Source organism: Manacus candei, unplaced genomic scaffold (genome assembly GCF_025592945.1).
Source record: "Manacus candei isolate 608988 ecotype Guabito, Panama unplaced genomic scaffold, ASM2559294v1 h1tg000043l, whole genome shotgun sequence".
Classification (NCBI taxonomy): domain Eukaryota; kingdom Metazoa; phylum Chordata; class Aves; order Passeriformes; family Pipridae; genus Manacus; species Manacus candei.
Window position 1 is genome coordinate 12,181,900 of NW_026138091.1, and position 24,805 is coordinate 12,206,704.

Here is a 24,805-nt window from a genome sequence, read left to right on the forward strand (position 1 = left end):
CATCAATGACAAATTCTCCTCAACTTCGTACAGGTTACCTGCATGATTTTTGTAACAGCAACATGAACGAGCTCTCAAAATCCTTTTCATAACTTACTTTTTTGATACAAGTGAACAAGCATCAAACATCTTGAAAGGATTACTTTGGTTTTAAAAAGAACAGGTGTGGATCCAGTTCTCTGATAGTTCAGGTAAAAGTTGTTAATCACTTTTCCGCATGGATGCCAAAAAATGAGTAAAAAAAAAATGCCCCATCAGTTTTTCTAGGTTTGTGTTAATTTTTAACTGATTAAACAAAGTGTACTTCTGTAGTGAGAAAATTGGTTTTACAAAACCTTCAGCTTAAATATTTTACTTATAAAGTAAAATAGAAGCTGATAGCAGTATACATGTGAAAATGTTGAGAATGACAATCGTATTTCACACTAGATACTCTTTTGGGGGAACTCTGTTAGGAAAGGAACAAGAATCAAATAGTAACAGAAAAATAACTCTTTTATGGTTCTCAGTAAATCCCATAACCACTTTTAATATCTGCAGGTTGCATGAATATCTTGTGTGTTTCCAGAATTTTATATCAACTAATAGAATTCATGAACATGTCACTTTTCCACATTCCTCAACCATCTCATTGTTCTGGAAAAGATCCCAAAGGCTGTAAAAGAACATACTACTGTCTCTATTCTTTCAACAGCAAACACTATGCTAACTGAATTGATGATATATGGAGAAGTATAGTGAAAAAAAAGTTAAAATACATGGTAATAAACTTAATCCAATTAATCTGCATGAACTGAAGCTGTCTGATTCTCCAGGGCTCTACAAACACTCTGAGGCAACTCAAACTGCCTTGGGTCAATGTCTGCTATATGCCATTCCATATCATCACTCAATGTATGGCTCTACTTCATAACCTTTATAATTCCTTGAAAAACATTAATGGGTGGAAGCACGTCATTGTTCTGCAGGTTGCTGTTCTAGATGTAAAGGAGCTTCGATACCTTGAAAAATCTTTGTGGCCTGAGAGCTACCATTTCACATGGTGGATTGGAGAAACTTGTCTGAACACACTTGAACTGAACAGACATGACAGTTGGCAGTAGGTTATTTAAAATATACCAACAGGATTTAAATCTTCCTTGTAACATTTTTCTCTTTTGCCTGGCTAGAAAACATTCATTCCTGCCAGCCAAACATCCATTTTCCTTTGAAGTACTTCCTGAGAATTTAATTGCCCAGTAAATTGCGAACAAAACTTTCAAGTGTAGAACAGCCCTGAGAGACTCCAGAGGGAACAGCCTGTAATACTTAATTCATCTTTCCACAGTCAGTGAGGAGGGCAGAGTTGTCCTCCAGTCATAAAAATCAATTTTTGACTGGACAAAGTTCACTAAGCAAAATACAGTCACATACAAGAAGTAGAAGCTCGCATCATTCTCAGTGGAATCTGAAGTCCCACTGGAGCAATACTCTGGAGAACTGGGATATTCAGATAATTAGTGGATCTAGTGATATAGGCACTACAACTCAAAATGTTTGATATTTCAAAATGTTTTTCTTTGACAATTGAGGTAATACTGAGATGCAGTAATGCCTAGCATGGTATGAATATTCTATCTGGTTTTTGTTGTTTGGAAACAATTGTTTTACCAAAAAAAAAGTTTACGCTAGACTACAGGCTGTTAATCACTCATGAAACACTTTATTATTAAGATTTCAGTGAATATTTTTTATATTGTCAATTCAGAAGACTCAAGACTTGTAAATATTAGATATTCAGGCCTGCTAATGGTGTTGGAATACATTAGCATGACGGGCTACTTTTAACAGCATTATTTAATTTTTAATTAAAAATAAGTTTTAAAACCATAGTGAAGCTAAATTGTTATGTTAAAGATTGATCTGACCTGCTTGCAGAGGCACATATGATGCAGTCAGTGGAGGAGTAGTTGGGGTACGCCAACAGTGCTCCCTCTGAAGCAAGAAACACTAAAGGTGCTTCTCCTCTGTCCCTGCTGAGTCTCTTAATTGCAAATAGGCTAAATTCCTCTACTGAAGAAGAAAAAGCCACATGGACAACTGTTCTGAGATCAGGCACCAGCCTCATCCTCCTCTGAAGACAAGGGTAGTGAGGAATTAATTCTGAGTGACACACATACAGCATCATGGAGCAGTGCAGGACTTAAAGAATAAATTCAGTTTCCACCTTGTTACTCTGAATAATTCTGTAAGTTTCAGGAGGTTAAAATAAATTTTCACTTTATTCAGGAGTAACTGAGTCTCAGAAATCAGAAGCAACTCAGACCCCTGTGAATGAACTGGTATTTTTTCCTAGAGATATCTCAACAAAATACCCACTCTTTGCCTTTAGTCTTTCTATCTAAAGCACAGATCTAGATTTGCTAGACTGTAACATCCCCAGCTTTTTAGAAATAAATCCATACATTCAAGATACCTCTTCATGTGTTACCAATTCATAACACTGATAACATGAACGTCTTATTGCAGAGATGAACATGTAACTCAATCAATAATGCACAAATGACTCAATGTTTTTAGAATATGATTTTCTTGGTATAAATAATGCAAAAATAAAATTAAGTGTTACATTGTATCATTTACTTAAATAGTCACATGAATTTAGACATAACACACTTCTGATGCAAAACACTAGAAAAATATTCAGATTGATTAAGGGTTATCTACACTCCTCTACAAAAAGACATCAGCCTTCAACAAAACCCTCCAGATATTAAAACGCACCACGTTTGCTGCCTTTATTACACTCATTACATTTTTCTGATGCATAAATCTATCCAGATTATCCCATAATATTATGTCTGCTCATTATATTTACTACCTCTTCTATAAATTTATAATAAAACCAAGAATTTGCATCTTCTCTTTTTCCTTTATTGTAAACAGTTATAAAAAAATAGTGACTTAAAACCAAACTTATCCCTCTCCATGTTGAACTGTTATCCTTTGTCCTCTACATAGTGCTGTAATCTGTTCTAGTGGTCTTCTCCTAACTGACTTTTTAAGATCATCTTTTGTGTCATACAGTTTTTCTGAAATTATTATGTCCTTTTTTTTCAGCTTGTTCGTTTACTACACACTGCTGAAACTGTGAGCATGGGTTTACATCTTAGTTTTTCATAATGTATTGAGTCAGGGTGGTGCTCAGGTTTTGGTATATTCCTAATGCCAATTCCTAAAAACACAGGGGAAGGGAGACTGGCAGAAAATTCACCAATAGACTTCTTCGAGGTGCACTACAAAAAGTCAAGAGGTGGCAGTGAGAAGTTACAGCAACGAAATGTTCTATCAGACCTAAATAAGGAATTTCCCGGGTAGAGCTGGTAAGGATATACTACATTGCCCAAGGAGACTGCAGAATCTCAGTCCTTGGAGATTTTTACAATGGAATGGGAAAGAGCCCTGAATAATCTGTTCTGACTCTATAGTTTCCCTTGCTTTAAAGAGGAAGTTGGAGTACATGACTTTCAGGTTCACCAGAAGACCGTAAAAACTAAATTACTTTATTATTCTACTAATTGCATAGCTTGAAGACTCTTTAAAAATCAATTTATATATTTGCCTTACAGAGTAACTGCAGTAAGTAAAAGCATGTGTAAAAGTTTCACCTAAGCTTTCACTGAAGCGTCATTATTTTATGAGGGGAGAAGTTATTGACAAAACTATATGCACTTCATGTCTTCCAAAGTTGAGGAGGGTTTAAGTCACAACTGAAATTTATATGTACTTGCATAAAAAAAAAATAAAATCTCCATTTGGAGCTTAAAAATTGTGTCAGATTTATAAGTGTTACTGTTTTATTACCTCTCCTCTATTTCCCCTCCATGCTTCTTTATAAAACAAAGATACGCCCAAGCTGGTATTAATGTATTGACTAAGAGAAAAGTAGATGTAATCTAGTAGTTGTTCTGTAATTAAAGAAGAATCAGCTACAGGGAGTACTGTCAACCATTGGGAAGCTTGCAACTTGCTTTTGGTTCTCTTTCTATCTAGTGACGTACTCAGAAAATGTTTGATTTTATCACTTTAGAAGTATGTAATTGACTTCACAACATTTAAAATGGTTTTAATGCTCTTCTTACTGATCCAGAAAGTTTCAAGTAAGTTTTCAGTGGTGAAGCGTTTACAAACTAAGGAAGGTTTGCATACTACTAGTCCTGTTTTCTTTCTAATCTTGTACACTCAACAGTATATTTTAAAATAAAACTCTTGAACTTCAAGCACTCCTAAAAGCTAAACTTTGAAAGACACAAAAAGTGAGTTACAGATCTCTGGCAAGCAAAGTTTCAAGATCATTTGGGCATACTGAGCTCACTCTGGTGCAAACAGGAGGTTCCTTCTGAACGTCAAGGAAACAGTGTTTTTACTGTGAGGGTGACCAGACGATCTCCAGAGGTCCCCTCCAAGTTCAGCCATTACATGATCTGCTAGCCATGCATTTTGTTACAAATGTACAAACATTTGGAAATAAATACTGCTAACTGAAAAACCATTTTAATGGTGCATAGAAATACTTAATTCTGCTAAAAGAATCCTGGATAGTAACAGCAAGGTATGTTCATTTGTTTGTCAAAGATCTTTATTAGTTCTAGCTTTTTTCCATAGTTTCAATATCAAGAAGCAACACTAATGAAGTATTTCTCCTAAAGCTGCCCACTTCATACTAGCAACAGTATATTTCAAAATGGACAAAACCACTGAGAATGGGGGAAATAACGTTTTGACAGAAGGAATTATTCTAACATGATCAAGAGAACTGGAAAAAGAACAGTTGAAAAAAGCAGTGAAATTCATAGGCTGAAGTTCCACAAACAAATGTTTCTACAGCAGCTCACTGACCTCTTATTCCCCCTCATTTTTAATTACTGCCACTTTCCCTACTCCTTATTAGCACTTATGCACCAACTCTTTTTTTTGCTTGCACAAAAAAGTACAAGTAGACGAGTTGAATTTCAAAAGAATTAAAATTACCAATCAAAAATCATGTTTCTTTTTAATTGGATCGATTTCCATTGATTTAACAACTATGCTGTTAACTACGCTGAGGTACCCAAGCACCTGAAATGAGGTGGAATATCTCCATATCTTAAATATTTGTGCTTGCTGCCTTCTACACTTCACAGCGAGTCAGAATATTAGTGGAGGCATAAGCAGCAAAGAACAAAAATATGGCACTCAAATATATTCTGAAGATCTTTCACCGTTGCTTTTCTTGCAGGAAGTTGAAAGCTCAGAAAATTTTCAAAGACATAGAAAAAAACTGAAGAAAACCTGGTTTAATGTTTCTTTTTATTTCTATACTACCCCTCCTCTTTTAGCATTATGTTAAAAAAAAAGTTATAAAACGTTTATTTTTGCCATCTGTGGTTGCATGCATAATTACCACAGAAACAGACTCAAATATGCAATAATGTAGGAGTATGACTTTTATCCTGCATAAGTCATCAGCAAAAGTTCTTGTAAAAAGACTCTATACATCAGTAGTTGAGCAACTGAGGATTATGTATTTTCTTTACATGCTGTCCTTTTTTAGCATATTTGAAAAACACATAGTTAGACAGTTAAAAAAGGAACAAGTGATGAAAGTGGTCCATTTAATTTACATATGAGGAAATCAGAGATTATAAAGTGAGAAAAAAAGCTGGGCAAAACCTAATGTTTTATATGAACGTTAAAATTATTCTAGAAACCATACACTTACTACATTTGGGCAGGTTTCAATAGAACTAGAGCGGCTGTGACCCCTGAATAAGTTACAGCTACTTGTGTTTAAACTCTTTTTAGTTGTAAACAAATTTATAAAACCAGTTTATTATCACTAAATAAAAGCTTGGGGAGGCATTTTTAAATATAAATAAATTCATGTTTCTTCACAAATTAAACTAGCAGATTTCCCTTTATAGAGCCTTTCATTTTCCAATCTGTTAAAAAGGTCTCGGACTTCTAGAGGGAATTTCTGTCACTTAAAATACTTATATTTTCAGTCTTGCATAAGAAACTCTTTTCATCCTTTCTTTGCTAATGTTAAGAAACTACAGATCATTGAAATATGCTTCCCTTTTCCAGATGATTTCTCCTATCAAGTTTCCTAAATTTAACTATATGATATACCAGTCTTGTTAGAATGAGGGTATTTTTCACAAAAAATTTTTAGAAGAAATAATGTAAATCTGAAAAATTGTACTCCTGTTATTATAAATAATTCCTCTGATTCCTACCAATTCATTTCCTTTCTTCTGTTTGCTTATCTTAGAGCAAACAGCTGTGAGACGCCGTGTCAAACCTTTTTTTCCTCTTTATTTTTCACTTCTGTCAGCAGGGCTTTTTGTTAGTAAGGACAGTGAAGAACACAGTTGCTGTAATGTTGACAGTAGCTACCTAGCTGACTTCCCACCACTTAAAATATTTTCAACATTGACTAAGTTTAAATAACTCTCTTCACACTTTTAAATATACACCACTGAAAAAGCCTTATTTTAGAAATACACATTCAAGTCAGCCAAAGCAAAAGTAACAATATTGTTTTAAACAAATGTTGAATGGGGGGGACATTGATTTCTCGGAGCAACCCTGACAGCAGCACCTGCTGGGACTGAGATACTCTGGGCAGAACAGACCGGCTAATGGCTGGCACGGTGGGTGACAGGAGAGCAGCAGATGTTGTTTATCTTGACTTTTGCAAGGCTTTTGACATGTCTCCCATAAGATCCCCACAGACAAACAGAAATGGACAGTGAGATGGGCTGAAATCTGGATGAACTGTTGGGCTCAAAGGGTTGCAATCAGCATGAAGTCCAGCTAGAGAAAAGAGTACAGAACTATGCTGCTGGTGGACCCCAGGGATCAGCACTAGGGCCAGTACCTTTTAACCACTTTACTAATGACCACTTCACAGTGCACTCTCAGCAAGTTTTCTAATGACACCAAATGGAAGGAGTGGCTGATGCACCAGCTGGCTGCACTGGCATTCAGACGGACCTTGAAAAGCCTAAGGCATAAACCAAAAGGAATACTATGAAGTTCAACAAAGGAAATACAAAGTTCTGCACCTAGGGAGGCATAACCCCAAGCACCAGAACAGAATGAGGGAAGTGGTTTTGCAAAAGAAACACCTGGGGGTCCTGGTGGGCTCCAAATAGATCATGAGCCAGCAGCATACCCTTGAAGCAAGGAAGGCCAGCAGCATCTTGTGCCGCATTAGGAAAAAATGTTGCCAGTAGGTCAAGGGAGATGATCCTTCCCCTCCACTCAGCACTGCTGAGGCACGTCTGGAGGGCTGTGTCCACTCATGGCCTCCCCAGTACAAGCAAAACATAAGCGTCCTATAAAGCAGTCCAGTGTAGGACTGCCAAGACGATTAAGGGATTGGAGCATCTGACGTGGTGAGACTGAAAGTACTGGGACTCCAGCCTGGAAAAGGCTCCAGGAGATCTTCCAGGAGATCTTATCAATGTGTAGAAATACCTGAGGGGGGTAGGGTAAACAACATTTCTCAGTGGTGCCCAGCAACACGGCAAAATGCAACGGGCACAAACTAAAACAGATTAAATTCTATCTGAACAAAAGAAAGCACTTTTTTACTCTATGGTTCTTCAAGCACTGGAAACAGCTGTCCAAGCAGCAAGCTGCTTTAGTTGATCCTGCTTTGAGCAGTGGGGATGTTGGACTAGACAAATCTCCAGACATCCTTTCCAACCCCGGGTATCCTATGGTTTTTTTGTGGAAGAGACAAAAGGAGGGAAACTACATCTGAGTAATGTGGACTATGGACTTAATATCAGTTGTTTTCTATGCAAACACCAAGCCTTCAATAAGATAAAACAATTCCCTTGTACATCGGTTGCTTGTGTCTCATTGCATTATATGAAGTCAAGTTGTTTCTCTGACTTAGGAAGTCTCATTGTGCAGATACTAAAAAACAAGTCCTTTTTCTCTCCCATGCGTTTCCTGATGGCCAAGCCTATAGATCTAACCAGTATGAGAACTACCTAACATAGAGAATAAGACAATACATTTGCTTTCACCAGTCAAATAAATCACCTTATTCTCTATTGCAATGTCCATTTGTATCAGCAAACTTCCGTCACTTTAATGGATTTCTTTGCCTCTTATCCAGTCAGTATTCAAGCAGTAAAGCTAGTTAAACCAAAACAGGGCAATGGGAAATCATCTTTCACCTTTGATAAAGCCTATTCTCTCACATCAAAGTATTGACAGTTTTGTTTCACCACTGTAGGAAAAATGAGAGGAACCAAGAGAACGTCACAGAGAAAAGCTAGAACATCTCATTCATGAAGAGCAGGCACCTGTGCACTGACCCAATTAGGCATTCAAACACTTGTCACTTTGGAGCTGGCTGGTTGTCACTCATCCAAGTAGCCCCAGGGGATGTATTGTATGGTGGCATTCCCTGACAGGAGAACTGGAGCTATGGAGGCAATGAAGGCACAGTGATAGGGTGCCAGGATCCTGGTGAGTGAGAGCAGCCAGTAGCAAAGCCAAAGAACTTCAGAGCTTCCTTAACTTGATTACCATCCAAAAACCCTTTCAGAGTCTTCAATGGTCATCTTTTTTTCAGAGCAATCTAGTTTAAAAAGCTTACAGTAACAGTCCTCTTTCTTCAAAGATATATTTAACTCTTGAGTGACTAACACAAGAACCGTTTCAGAAGAGATAAAAACCAACCAAACAAAATATCTGCATTTCAGGGAGAGGATGCACTAAATATTACTTTTAGTAACACTGCCAGCATTTAAATCAGAAGTCAAAACATTTCAGTGACCATCTCCTCCCTTCTCTGTTTTAAACATACTACTGATGCTTTCAGATGCTCTGTCTGCTAGACCACAAAAATGAGGGATAAAACACTGTGCAGCCACCCACGCCTACACGCTACAAAAGACAGAAAAGGTCTGTTCTAGTAAACTACACACAATACTGTATTCAAGACCCCCAAATCATATTTGTAGTAAAAAAAAAACAACCAGATACTAAAATACAGATGACTATTCAGCAGCTACTACTCACTTCGAGTAAAGCTATCTCTGTTCTTAAACTGAAAGAATTATGCAATTCAAACACAAGATCAGGGAGGGGTTTGTAGGGGGATTGGGGTGGGGAGGGAAACAAAAGCTTACTTCAGAACTTCCAAAATGGGCATTTTAACCTTAGGACCTAAACCATGACAACAAAGACTTCATAATGTCCCCATCACTAAATCTGTAATCTATGCTAGAAGAAAAAACTTCCAATTTTTTTGTACAATATTTCACATTCCTTCCAAATCCATTTTTCCAGACTCACTTTTTTACTAGTTGACTTGTCCTGACACCTGTTCTCTCCAGTAAGGAACATTAGACATGAGTAAGTCTACTTTCAATTATGTGAAGCTATGAAATACTTTTAGCTGCTTTTCTAGTTAACATATTTGATACGTGCCCTTCAGTTAAAAGCTGAGTTGAAATTAAAAAATTATCTGAATCACAGACTGTTAACTCAAACAAACATGGAAATGCACATAAATGCAGAACATGTTATATGAGTACCCTGGATAGTAATTAACAGAAACTAAATTGAAAGATAGAAATGTAACAGACAGAAACTTAATGCCAGTAGTTTGAGGGGTTTTTTCCCAGATAGCATGGGAAAATAAAATTTTGAGGGAAAAATTACCTTACCTTTGTACAAATAACTTCTGAGCAAGATGGTCTATCCTTTTTCTTTTCCTTCTTTCTTATCCCCTGTATGACAGGTCTTTATGTCACTGCTTTGCCTGAAAAAATAATTTAGAACCTGAAATATTCATAGAGGCCAATAATCATGTTCACTGCTAAATTACAACAAATACTTCATATATGTCTTGATAAAGCCGCAATACTAAATACAGTTAAGTCGAGTGGAATAATAGAATATATATGTTAGGTCAAAGCAAAAATAAGAAGCATTAAAAACAAAAGCAGCTCTCTAGGTTTCAAAATCATGTTCTGCATTTGTGTCTCCAAAATAGCCAGTTCCATTAGATCAAACCGGAGCACCCATAAGTTATCCAGGTTCACTGTACCACCAGTGAGAAACAGTCAGTGCTCCACAAAGCTTGAGCAAGCCAATAGAGAAGCCTAACCACATCTTTTCAATGTCCACTAACCCAGCTTAAGGCACACGGGGTACCTCTTTCTCCTCAGGACTAAAGACTTCAGTGCTCTTTGGGATACAGATGCCAAAGCTTCTAAAGACATCTACTGGAAGAGGTCATAGCAGTTGACAGCAAACCTCTATTGCAGGAAAAGCCTTTGGTCACAGAACTTGTCCGGAAAGAGAGAGATGTGACTTATAGGCAACTTGTAATCTGTCTGATCTCCCACTTTCTAGGAGAATATCTTATATTCTAGTGAAAGGATGGGACTGACAAACACCTCCTAATTTAAAAGCACAAGATAAAGAAAGAGGAAACAGCAGGAGAGGTTTGTTTTGAATTCAGCTGCTCCTTTCCTTCATTTATTCACAAGAATTGTGCACCCAATTCCTCTTGTCCCTTACTTTTTGTTACTTTAACCTATTTTAAACACATTTGGTTGAGAAGAAGGTTGCTTATCTTTCCATGGCAGTAATGCCTATGTGGAGTTGAACTTTCAAGTGAGCAAGGTTCAACTAGGATCAGGAATTTTGCAAGTGAACTTCAAAAATTTTCTAACTGAGGATTTCCCTCACAGTCTTTTTATTTTACAGCACATTTTGCTCACCTGCAAACTCAGCAATGCTTGCCATAATATGCAGTCCTTATTTCAGTGAACTGGTGCTGAACTGAAGCCAACAACAACAAATTAGCATCACTGCAGCACCTGTTATTGTGTGTACTGTACATAAAAGTCTATACATTTTACCTGTAGGATAGTAATTAAAGTTCCTTGTTTACTTTTAACTGCAGATTGGTACGGTTTCGTAAGGTAAACCAGGAGAAACTGCAATATCTCAGCTTACAGCAGTGATACAGGAAGATCAGTTTAATTTCCCATCAAATTGATAATTCAATCATACAGTTTCTTTCTGTATACTTTTAAAAGCCTTTTACTGTTAATTTGGTCTGCCAGTAGGCAAAACCTTAACTGTTGACTAGAAACTAGAACTCTCTTGTAGTTTTTTTTTCCAGTAACAGACAATGCTTCTCATCAACTGATTTTTATCATGCTCTTTTCAAAACAACTTGTTGCTCTTACATAATAAAGTACTGGAAATAATACATTATCTTTGTAACCTCAGGAGTTTTGGCATATATAATTTATTTCACTAGAGTGAAATTCACTTTTGAGATTCACTCCATTGCCTTCATCTTTATTCTGGCACTCAAATTGCTTGCAACCCCCGGCCTCTACATTCAGCTGGAACAGCTCCCTGCAAACCAGCAAGACCTTGACGAGCCAAAGTCAACACAGAACTTGCATTCAGCAATGCTACATGTGTGCAACTCCTAATTGGCCACGGCACAGTCTGACAATGATCACACAGATCCTACTATATCCAGGTAACAGCTGCATCTACCCTGCCATTAACGCTGCCTCCTGGCTGGTTCAGTCCACCAACTCACTGTCTGCAAGACAAAACCAGAGCATGCTTTAGAGAACGTTCCAGCCCAAAAGAACCCTTCCAAACAACAACATGGACAAGACTGCCTTAAGTTTTGATTTTCCACTCCAGACAACCCTGCAATTCTCCCATGCCAGGCACTGCATCCTCAGTTGCAGCCTGCCCCTGCCTCCATGGAACACCCTGCAGCACCCCACGGATTTACAGTATTAGGCTGCACCATCATAACGTTGATGGGCTGCAACACAGACCTCACCATTCCGGGTACTCTGAACTAAAGGACACCAGCTACGTATTAGGGCTGTAGAAACACCACAGCACCCAGACAACACTCAGATCACAGTCAGTCTGCTTCTTCTAAAGCATTAAAATGCAGATGCAGACCAGCCCTTGCCAACCAGTCTACCTTGATGACAGGAATTTGTCCCTGACTTGTTATTACCAGTAAAGAACATCTGTAGCCTCAAGGGTGTTGTTTAAAAGTTAGGTATGATCTGAAACCCAGGGATGACTTGTGTAAGACCTCACATAAAGCAGAAAACCACACCTCTGCTGACAGTGCAGGAAATCTTTTGCAGAATGCTAACACTCATTAAAAGAAGGGGAAAAACCTAATATGAAAGGAAAAATCAAGGAGGAGGGTAAAAAAAAATGGTTTTTTAAAAACTCTGCAGATTAGAGGAAATATGTTTTAAAATTTATTAGATATATTTGGGGTCATGTAATCTGCTTAGCCACTAGCATATTGTGGAAATGTAAAGCATACTTTTTACTTTTCTGCACTTGACATTATGTTACTGCATATTTATTAATTTAAAAATTTGCAAAAGAACTACAATTTACATAGTATCATTGCTTTTCTAGTAACAGCATTGAGAGACTTCAGGGAAGTTAAATTTAGAATAAGAAATACATAGGTTGCAATAGGTAACTATGCAAAAAGTTCAAATGTAAAAAATCCATTTTTATTTTATAATCTGATTGGCTAAATGGTTTTATATGAAATGTATTAAAAAATATTCCTTAAAATGTCAAGATATTTTTAATGTAGCCTTAAGAAGCCATAGTGAGACAATATGCAGCTTTCTCCTAAAATTAATAATATATCTATATACACATAAAATATAATTCAGTTTCTGTTTACTTTACAATACTGCAGAAAGTTCTTTAATACAAAATATTTGCTTTGTGACATATAAAATTCATTTAGTGTTTTTAAGCACAGTTTTATGCAATCCAGTACTTCAGAGCTCCATTGTTCACCCTCATGTCCATTCTTTCAGAACTAAGGAGTAATGAGGAGCTCTCAGAAAAGGAGAAACTACTGCGATTGGTTGATGAGGGCAGTGATCCATCTTGCTGTCATATCTTTCTTATTTCTGGGTGTGTTCAACCCCAGATGATTCTGACAAAGTAGCAATGGAAAAAATATCCTGGAAATACAATAAAAGCAACTTTTTGGGTTTTCATTTCTGATACACACATCCTCATGAAGACATTTCCCAGGAAAAGTATTCCAGCCTAGATTATCCATAAGAACAGTGCCCAAATTTTTACACATATTATACTAATCAAAACAGAATATAGACTTCATCTGATCTTTAACATGTTGCAGTCATGCCCTCCCTTCACGTATACAAATTATAACTGCATTGATTTCAATCCCTGGACTGTTAACTAAAGTCAAATGTTTCAGTATGTTACATGGAGTAGGTTTATTCTGTTCAGAGTTATAGCCTCCATTTCCTCATGCTACTTCATTCCAAATGAATCAAACTAACTAACACTATGATAGATAAATCTCAGCTATGTAAGTGATTGAGAAGTACCAGAACAGAAAAGGGAACTTGGCCATTACCTTGTGCATGTAGCTATACAGCTGTCTTGGTCCTCTTCCTTTTTTGGTGGGTTACTTTTTCCTTTCTTTCTGTTAGTGAGAGGTAAGAATTTGTACCATGGTCCCCTTCATGTTGCAAACTTGACAAAACTCTGCTGTTAAGCCCTACTGTTGCTGGCCTGTGTGCAGAAGCACGTACAAAAGGAGCCGCTTCCAGCAGCCCGTCGCTTTGTCCTCGGCCCTCCCAAGCTTCTGTGTGATCAGCACAGGCTTTGTGGCCATACAATAGGGGCTAAACATTTCCCTGTATTTATATAAAAGCAGAGCTAAATCTGCTTAGCTGCATGAACCTTTTAATAAAATGATGCACATGCTAGTAGGGCATTTTTCCATTTGTTTCTGTGTTTAAAAGTAATGGGATTCTATTAACAAAACAAAAAAATATATATGGTTTCTTTTCATTATATGCAGTGCATAAAGTATGCAGCTGGTAAAAACCAACATTAAGATTTGTATCCAGATCTTACCTTATCCACAATTTCCCTCTAAGCAACTACCTGTAACTTGCCTCTTTACTTAGAGCTATAGTTTAATTTTTAATTTACATTCATTCTACTTGATGACTTGCCAGTGGGACAATCCTCTGATCTCCATCAACAGTGTCAGAGAGGCAGACCACTGCAAAAACTACAATATGTACTCAGTGGGGAAATTCCAGTGTAAAGAAGAAAATTTAAATGTACTGAGATACAGAAGAAAATATTTTAAAGAGTCAAATGTGCTTGCCTACAGTACTATAGACATGGATTTCACACACCATGTTAACCTCTGGACCACCTTTGCTTTCCAAGGAACTACCTTAAACAGTACAGAACACTGCCATTTTTCACAACTCCTGAAGAAAGAAACCCTATTTAAAAACTGTTGTTTCTGTTCTGCCATAAGTCCATATTTTTCTTTTCCTTTTTTTCTTTTTTTTTTTTTTAATTACTAGTATTTTCAAGTCCAGTTAAAACATCTCTACCTTTAAGGGCTTTTCCTCTTTTTAGGTAACAGTAAGAATTCCGTCAGACTTCATTAGCACCAGCATTAGTTCATAACAATAACCTCATCTGGTCCTCTGAAACCTACTCTGTTTTCAAGTCTTATTAGAACAATGCTTTTCCTCACAAAAGCATGAGCTGTACTTAAGAATCTACTTCAAAGCAGACTGCCAGCATGGTTCAATAATGACTACATCCACCTGAACTCTTAAACTTGTTGAAATAGAACCAGAGTATCCTAATTGAGCTCCCAAGTCACATATATGCTGCAATTCTAGAGCTGCCAACACTTAAGCTGAGAAGGACAAAAAAAATCTTAGAAAAACAGAAGTTACAATTAATTTTTTTATGTGAAAATTTAGCAATATTTCAAATAATATAGTGTTGATTAGGCAAAACCTCTGTCATTCAAGATTACTGATCCTTAACTGCACATTTACAGCTGTATATTCAAATGACAACAGCTGACATGAAACTGTAAACAAGAAGTTACTTACCGTGCCACAAATGGGGCACAGTATTAATCTGTTATTTGTATTTAGTAACATTTAATTCTTGTTAAAGCTCAATTCTCAAAACCACTATTTTCATTGTTTCAATCATTCCTTCCAAAATAAAATGCCAGAAGAAAACAGGATTTCACTAGTGCGGTAGCTTAACTATTTGCTCCCCTCTGCCTTTGACAGCATATTATATCAGGAAATCAGCTAAAATATAACTGATTGACCAGAGTTTTTGTCTTTCACTGGGTTTAAGCAGAATATGTTCTCCAAAGTTTAGAGCTGAATGATGGAGGGGCTCATTTTATCATCTGATTGACCAAGCCTAATCAGAATTATTTCTGCACGCTGCTTCACTACAGCTGTAGATTAAACACTAAATGCTCCAGAGGCCCACTCCCCTTCAGCTTCCCACTGTGACTCCCACTTTTCAGCCAGTAGCTACTCAGTGGGCTACTCAAAACATTCGAAAAATGGAGGTGTTATATTTAATGGACAGCTCAAAACTCATAGCAAAATCTGTTACTTGACTGTAAAGACAGCAGCTAGTGTAATAAAACAGACCCTTTGTGGTGGAGACTTACAAAGAAGCCTTTGAACTTGTTCCCTTACTTCCCAATACATTTTTATTAGGAGAAGATTTTCAGTCACAGCAGCTATTTTTAGTTCAACAGAAATAATCATGTCTGCCTCTGTAAAGGTTCACTGAGATAAGCACGTTTTGCAATAATAATATTACCGGTGGTATCTTTTATTTCACCTTAGTACCATTTTAGCCTAAGGAAGCTTTAAACTAATATAAACATTAAGAACATCTTAGTGCTAAATTCATGTATTAACAAAACTACTTTTTAACCTCTTGAACTGTTTAAGCTAAAAATAACTGACGAGTACATACAGTACACAATTCCTTACTTTGAAATCTCCTTGTTAGAAAAGATGAAAAACAGATTCCAAGAAATATCTAGTAATTGTCTGATGACGCTAATTATTCATCCATCTCTTTTTTCATGCATTTTTGACCTTCCTTTTCAAACATGCTCAACTCTTTCCAGACATATGATAATGATCAGGAAAAGTAACAAATCATTTATCCTTTCTGAGGCCAAGCCATATTCCCATCAAAATTTAGCTAGTGCAATACTCAGATGAGATCTTGAAGCAGCTCAAGAGCTAACTTCATTATGGAGTTCAACCCCAGGCGCTGGCCTCAGACTACGGTAGGTTGGACTGGGCAAACACATATGGGCTCTGTAACTCTCAAAAGGCAGTGGGGTTCAAAATTACCTAGGGAGGGGGCACAGGCAGACTCAAAAGATGCTTGTGCAGTTAGGGTAGGGCAGTGGAGAAGACAGAAAGGTTACAGTCATAGGACTCTAATAAAATGGGCTGGTTGTTTCACCTGTTATTTTGGTCACTAAATGTTTTAAAATCTTCTGTATGCCTAACAATTACAACTGAAGTCATGTAAATATTATTTTTAGAGTAAAGACTTAAGTATTGAAAGGTATACCATTAAGTCTCCTGGCACGTCCACTTGACTAGGTCAGTATTTCAAGATGATAATCACACCAGGACTGAGATTAGGCATGCCGGATGGTTTACTACTACTACCACTACTACCACTACTACTACTACTACTACTACTACTGTTTCGTTGTTTGAAAAGCAGCAGGGAAAACATTCCCATTTCTTACATGGGACTTGAGGGAATGCATAGCCGTGATTTAGCTTTGTTCCTTGTGCATGTTTTGATAAATTCATCTTCTCTTTCTCATGTTTTTGCATATACAAATTGATTTTTTTTCTTTTTCATTTGTCAGCTTCAATTTCCTTTTACTTCACCAGTAAAGTTTTCAGTGATCATAATTTTGTGTGCAAAAGTTTCCAGTTTCTTTATGAAAAATGCCTTTACAATTACAGAGTCTGAAAATACCTTAAAGTGCAGACTTTAAGATAGCTTCATAGGCATAGCAAGATATGCAAGATGACTATTCACTGTCACCTGTGTATCCTTATCCTAAAAACTCACTCCAAGTATTTGGGTTGGGACGTGAATTTTAAAGATTATCTAATAAGCAAAGTGATATTACAAAGAAAAATTGTGAAGAGTAGGATCCTCTAAGGATTATAGAATTTGTTTATTTACTTTAAAGCTTCATCATAACCACTTCTACTGGTTTTAGATGTTACCACCGAAATTTCATGGACTTACTGTTGCTCTCTCTCAATAATTTATTCCTTTTGTGGGTTCTTTTTCCTACAAGCATACAGGATGCTCTTTACCAGAACACAGTCAGTTATTCCTTACTAGTCACCAGCAGACCACGGTAGGGAAAGTAGGTTAAGTAATTTTTAACTAGACTTGAATAACTATTCTTTGTTCCAAAAAGACTGTAGCATATACATCCTGATTATCATTCTTAGGCTTCTCTCTCTCTTTTCTACATTTTCTTGATGCTCACTGTACCAGCCAAAGCTGGCTATTTGCCATCTACAGAAAATCACTTCTCAAACACTTTGGTGATGCAGACTCATACAGGTTCCATTTCTCTGAATCTTTTACAAGGAGAGACTTTGTTTGCACACATAAGGCACATAAGCTGTTAATCACACAGAGAAGTTGCCAAGGAGAGTGAGGTTTCCCAGAAGTGACTCCAGAACAGCTGACTGAGAAGCATCCTCTTCATAACTCGAGGTTCATTCACTTTATTATTTTACCAGCACATACAGCTTAGTATTGTACATAGGCTTTCTTTCTCTTTTCATGTTACTTTTTGATGAGGATGTTCCATAATAAGATTCACAGCACTAACTTTAATTATACTAAGATTTTCTGTAGTACTGTTCTCCATTCCTTTTCATAGAGGAACAAATACTTTGTGCTTCCTCTCTGTGCAGAATGAGTGTCCTTGACTGCTGGATGCCTAAAGCAGTTTAAATACATGGGTCACAGAGATGCAGTGTAAATGTAGACAAATGTACACTTCCCACCCTCAGGATGAGGAGATTTATCAGTAGCTAGAAAACCAATTGCACCTTCAGAAACAAAACAGATCTGCTGATGCTGCAGTGCCTGTAGGCAACCAAGGAAGAAGTTACTGAAACTAAACACATCTAGTGCATAGCCTAAATGAATTTGCATCAACTACACACACACATACAAAAATTGAACAGAATCAAGCCTGAGGGAGAATGGGAAAAGGATAGAAGGAAGAAGATGACAGTTACAAAGTGAGGTTAGAATCTTGATTCTGTAAACATCCCAAACCAACCAAAGAGGAACACAAAACCCAAAAAACCATCCATCCAAACAAGTAAACAAAAAACCCCAAGAAGAGAGAATCAAGATTCTGGCATATGCACTTTTCAATCCATGCTCAAGGGAAGGAAAAAAATTAATAAAATTGAGTCTTCTTTGGATGCAGAAATCTTCTCTGAGACATTTCAGCTTGGTAAGGCACGAGTTGTTTGAACATCTACATCTGATATCCATCTGAGGCCACAGTACCTAGAGAGGATCTGCTTGGAATGGAACAGGGCCTTGTTCAGCTATTCAAAAGGGAAAAGTTGCACATTGTTCATAAATGCACTTCTGGGCATTATCTTCCATAAACTTTCATTTCAAAACTTCTGTTTCTGAGGCTGAACATCTATGCTATTAACACACACGAAACTGTTTTTAGGTTTAAGTTCTTCAAACATTGCAAGTTTTCCACTGTGGTTGAGCCCTTTCATACTATACAATTAAGATTTTAAGGTCTCGATTTTAAAAATATTTTTGTCAATCTTCTGATAGGTCAATTAATTTTGATGACTACTGATCTGGAAGGAATTTCAACTGTTGACCTGGATGTGAAAAAAAAAATAAAAATCAAAGGCTTGAAACCATTCCTTCCTGCAGTCCAGTTTGAACTACATTTGATTTTAAATGCATTTGAATAACTTGGCATTACTTATGGAAAGAGGACATTTCATATTTTTCTTTGTAATTATACTTGCCGATTTCAAAGTCTTGTCTCTAGATGTGCCATTCATATCTGCACAAAGACTACATGTCATTAATACTTTGTAAGTTGGCAAATGATTTAGTGTAGCAACTAACTTCTCTGAGCCAGTGTTGCATGAATAAATATTTCATTTTTACAATACCCACTGAAGGGGCAATAAGCAATAGCCACACAGGCATAATGACTTCTTTACATCTGCAACAACAAAAAGTTGAACTATTTGTATTTCCTTTAAAGACAGTAAAACTACAGAGGCAATAGATGCAATAGTGGTCAAATGAACAATAAAATCATATACTCAAAAGATAGTTTCAGCAAGAAAATATAATATGCAAATACTAGCAGTAGGGAAAGAAAGTAGTAGCTTGGTTAAGGTATACAAAAAGACCAAAGAGGGTATGATTCATGTAGAAAAAAAGTCATTGTTAAAATGCTTTAATATGGAATTTTTACTAACATAATTAATATCAGATTCATTATATACAAATTCCCACACATCCAAATTCACAGAAGGCACAGTTTTTGATTTGCATGCACTGCATGATATTGTGTTCTCTATAGTAAGGAATTAAACACTCACACACATACAAAAATGGGTTTTATCACTAAAAACCCCAAAGCAGTCATGCCCTTTATAGTTTTTTCCTTACTTTGCACATTTGTCAAATGACTTCTTACTGGAAAAGAAAAAAAAAAAAAGGCACCTAGAAGTCTCCACAAGAACCTGACCTTTGCAGACACCCGTTTTCAAGCAGGCTGATAAGCAGTAGATGCACCTCTCTTTTCCTAGCAGCTTGAGAAGAAAGGTGTTTGGAATCATTTCCGCACCTAGGAGGCTGGAGTCGCCAACCATCCAGTTCAGTTATTTACTATTTGCCTTCTGTACAGCAAATCTGGTTTGAATCAGCCAGAAGTGCTGCAGAGAGAGCTGCAGCAGATGGAAAAATGGCACAGCTGTAACTGTGACACCTACAGGTACACAGTTACAGTTGGATTACCTCCGGAGGCGGTAATAACACAGTCTTGTCCTTTCATTAGAAATGTATGACAAGAGTCCAAAGGTATCAAATTATTTTACTTTCCAATTGCAGAAGGAGGAATATAATTTACATATAATTTCTTTATTTAAATATAAGCAATTTAAAGTACTTTTTGTTTACCAAATTGCATGCCATATACAGAATTGCAAATTAGCTACCTGTTTTACAAACTCAGTGGAGATCTCCATCCCTAGGACAGGTTTTACTTCTACAAGAGGTTGCAGCTCTGGTTTCCAAATGGCTATAGCCAGGAAACCAATGCATTTCCAGCAGGTGACTGATGTAACAGAAATGCGCTGTGTTCCCCTCTGAAAGTGCAGATAACACATGTCCCTAACAAATGCAGCCTCAAGACTCAAAGGTGGATGTGTTTACAACATATATGGTAATCAAATATGAACTTAGAAAGTGGGGGGTTTGCCTTTGAGGGGCTTCTAAGGACATGAAAATTAATGCTATTTTATTCAGTATACTGGTATTAGTCACTATTTTGACACACAAAGAAAATCACAGAATGGATCTGGGAATACCCCAGTGAAGCCTGAACATTCACTCATCATATGATCTCCCAATTTACTTCTCTGTCGGTACTGGACACCTCTCCAAAATAACAAAGCCCCCAGTTACAATGAGTTCTTCCCAGCAACCTTCAAGTATTTTTCTAACTTCACTATTTACTGGAAAAGTCAGACTTGGAACTTTAATCTTACCTAATTACTCTAGTGGTACTATTATGGTCTATGGATATCTATCTATCTATCTATATCCATATATATCAATATATATATATATATATATATATATCTCCATATATATATATATATATATATATACTTCATCTTTCCTGAAAGCCTGATGTTAAGAGATGTTACCTCATTATAAAACCAGGAATATTTTGGTTCAGGATCTATGATGGGTGAAATGCCAAGTTATGACAACCCCAAGTCTTACTGAAATTCTGCAAAACATGTTTGGAAACTACCTTAGCAAATATAGCCTATTAAAAAGTAATGATTTAGCCTCAAAAACCTGGAAATATATTTTTTTTCATCTTAAATAAGAGATTATTCAAGTAGACCACCTCTTGACTTGGTAAATAAGCTTTCAGCAATTCTTTTCTACAAACACAAAGATCTGTTTCCACTTTGCTAAGCTTTAGGGATTTTTGTTTGAAAATATACTTAAACCTGAAATGAAGGAGTTAACATATTATTTTAGCTACTGTTTCATTTTCCATTAAAGAACAGTAAAATTTATTAGGATGAATGTAAAACCAATAAATACTTAAAGGATGATCATGTAAAAACAAAGATTGGGGACCTGAAGACATACTAAGTAACCTAGTAAATAAAATCAAAAGTATATTTAATTCCAGTGCTGCTATAGAACTGTTCCCCAAGTGCAAATCAGATTATTTTTCTTTTCTGCACTTGCCACTATGTTGTAGTCTGTCTAGGATAATCCATCAGCACAGCCAGTGGTGGTAAACATGCACAGTTCTCCCTTATCAGAAAAATTACAGTATTTGAAGAAGGACCACAAGTAGCAAACAACTTTAAAACATACTTTCACTCTCAAAACACTACAAACAGCAAGAGATTAAGTGTATACTATTGATAAAACCAAATCCAATATGGGAACTGGCATTCAAACAGGTTAAAGGAAATAAAAAACAACAAACAGTGTAAAAAAAAAATGAAGTACTGTAATTTTCTTAGAAGGATTTATAGGCAAATATTGATTGAGGTCAACATCAAGTGCTACCAACTAACTTTGAAGTACGAGATAGTTTCAAAAACACACAGCAAGTTAAAGCCGTGGCATTATTAATGTTTAATGTTATTTTGACATGTCTATTTTATCAAAATAAAAAATTAATTAAAGAAGTTTTTTGAGATTGAGAATGAAGTTTAAAGCATGCAGTGCAAAACTTTCAGCTTCCAGTTCCTGAGGACATTTGCCTTCACACCAACTACAACACTACCGATTCAGTATCTGCACGACCAGGATAGCCACATTACAAAAAAAATAATAAATGTGTAAGTCAAAATCAAAATGTATTTTGAGAAAAAAAGAATCTTGAGAAAATAACAACGGCTTTTGATAATTCAAGCATGTCATTCTGGTTTATGTTTAAATGAAACGAGAACTAAACACAATGAAACTTGTTCTGTTAAAACAGCTCACATTTCTCTGCCAGCCTTGCAAAGGCCTGACCTCCTCACTGTAACCTGATAAATGATGCTGAACTTGGATTAACTTAGGGGACATCGAACAACAGAGTAACAGGACCTGTCAGTCGAAAATGTACATTCCCTCATCCCTTCTGTGTTAATATGGAAGTTAATAAAATTCAGATGTGCACAAATAAAGTGAAGTCCAAGAACCTTAATTTATTTGGAAAATGAAAACTTAAAAAAACCTTTTTAATACAGATTGAAATATAAGACTATTTTACAGAGAATTCTACAAGCTCCGAACCATCACTTAACATGGCACAGTCAAATGGCAGCTCTTATTTTACACATCCTATTGAGAGCTGAAATGACTCAGGGCTACAGACCAGCAGCAGATGATGCTCCAGCATGACAATTACACAGGTTTCAAAAGACAAGAAATTTTGGTAATGACAAAATCACAGCAAGAGATATTAGTACTTCACTGTGTTCTGCATGCACCTGTCAGAATGAATCTGGTTCTGCTTTTTGTCTTCCCCTCATTCTGCAGCTACCAGGACTCTGCACTCTCTGATTCTTCTGACCTTAGTTCCCAATCCAATTCAAACCAGGATGTTACTTCCAAGTGTCAGCAGTGGCCAGAATCTCCATGTATAAATCATGCCCCTTTTTCAGCAAACACTGTAATGTACCTGTGTTAGGACTATGTTTAGCTTTCTGCTAAACATGTCTGACAGTCCGACAGTCTAAATCAGCCTTCCTTTCAACTAAACTCTACTTCATTCCCTGAAATCACTGTGGAATATGTCCTTACCCTTTTTATATATCAGAGGCAAGTGAAAAGTGCATCTGGATTTAGGAAGCTAGTTCAGGCACTAGGGTATTGAAACACTGGAAAAAGAGCTAGACTGACTAACTGTGAACAACAGAGTCTGCAGTAGACAGTCAGTGTAGAAGGGTAGTAAAATATTTTCATTTTGCACCTAGTACATATATTGGTAACAGCTGTCAAAGCTACAGGGCATCAAATTAATTTTCACCACCTGCTGAGAACATGAGCAACCACAAAAACCACCTGACTTCTCCAGTAAAAAGCAAAACTTAGGATAATAAAGAAAATAAAACCCAACAACACCTAGAGATTGTTTTTGCCCCAAAAGAAGGGGTGAGGAATGCTAACAAAACTAAACTTCCACTAGAAATTATTTGGATCTTGGCTATAACGTTGGAAAACTCAACATGTTTTTTGTGAGCTGGCAAATGATTAAAGCTGCCAAGCTCTGTGCTCTCCCAATGGGCAGCGAGAACTGGGATTTTGTGTGCTGCAAACTCCCACTGACTGGCAGGAAAAGAGCTGATAGATCATCTGTCAGCACCACAAAGACAGATCTGTCACTAAGCCTGGAAGCTGGGGGTTCAACCATCCTGCAAACACTAACTCTGGGAGAAGAAAGTGAGAAAAGAATCCAGAAGACTATTAGTACATATCTGCAAATATCTGAAAATAGATAACTCAAGTCATCCATGCTAGAAGTGATAGAGAATTCATTCCTGGGGAACGGGAGAGTTTCTGCAAAGTGGTTCTCCTGAAAATTTTGACATTTAATACTCTGGGAGTGCCTTCTATGTGTTGGTTCCTTCTATGTGTGCTTTCCCCATCATCCAATTTCACATATATTTCATAAACAGTACATGGCAGGATGATCTGTTATCTTTACACTAATCTCTATACTCATATCAATAATTAAATCAAATTTTCCAGCAGCAATTTCATCCCTGCCCCTTATATAAGCAGGTGATTTATTACATCAACTACAGCAAGCCTTATCATGTAATGATTATATTGCACATTTATGAGTGCATTATAATCATTGAGAGTGATTGAGACTCAAGCTCTTATCACACTTGCAAATTTATTCTAATGTTTCCATCGAGTGCTCTATTTTGGAGTTTTTCTGATTTCTTTCAGCAAAACTTTCATAGTAGATCTTCAGAGAAATTTCTGGGAATAGAAATTATATCTATTCATCATTATAAATAATGACATAGCTTAAAAGCATTTGGGACCTTTAGATGTGTTACAAGTGATCTAAACTCTGGTTTTACCTCTGCATAAGTGATCTAAAGAGAAGAAGAAACAAAAAGGGAACTTCTCTTTGCAAAATATCACCAGTGGAAGAGATGACTTATGGTTTTGCAGTGAAATACACAGCAGATAACCCCCGAATTTTGGAGTCAACATCTGAAGCTGTGCTATGGATACTGTTCAGAAGCACATTTCAGCCTAGAGGCATTTTTTGTACATCTGTGTCCCATCTCTTCTTAACCTTGTCTCATGCTCTCTGTTAACCAAGCTTCAGCTTTACCAGTTCCTTAAGGTTTCTCCTGGTTGTCCCAGCTCTTACTCTTACCTACTCCACTCATCCTTTCTGTCCTCCAAATACATGCACATCAACAAGCTTCCAGTCTTTAGGCCGATCTATTTCTCCCAATCCCCCAACTTCAGAGGCCTAATCTCTGCCAAATTCATCATATCAACACATGAGTACTGCTCACGAAAAAAGGTATGTGCAGGAGCT

General features: G+C 36.7%; 1 protein-coding gene across 24 annotated transcripts in view; it reads right to left on the minus strand.

Moving 5' to 3' along the window:
• NRCAM (neuronal cell adhesion molecule) overlaps window positions 1–24,805 on the minus strand; it is a 149,657-nt gene that overhangs the window by 93,862 nt on the left and 30,990 nt on the right. For 23 of the 24 annotated variants that reach the window (XM_051795388.1, XM_051795383.1, XM_051795392.1 and 20 more), the window contains exon 2: window positions 9,717–9,811. The exons of the other annotated variant lie outside the window; for it this stretch is intronic. The gene's annotated coding sequence lies outside the window, so the exon portion shown is untranslated. The remainder of the gene's footprint in view (window positions 1–9,716; window positions 9,812–24,805) is intronic. 24 annotated transcript variants of the gene reach the window in all.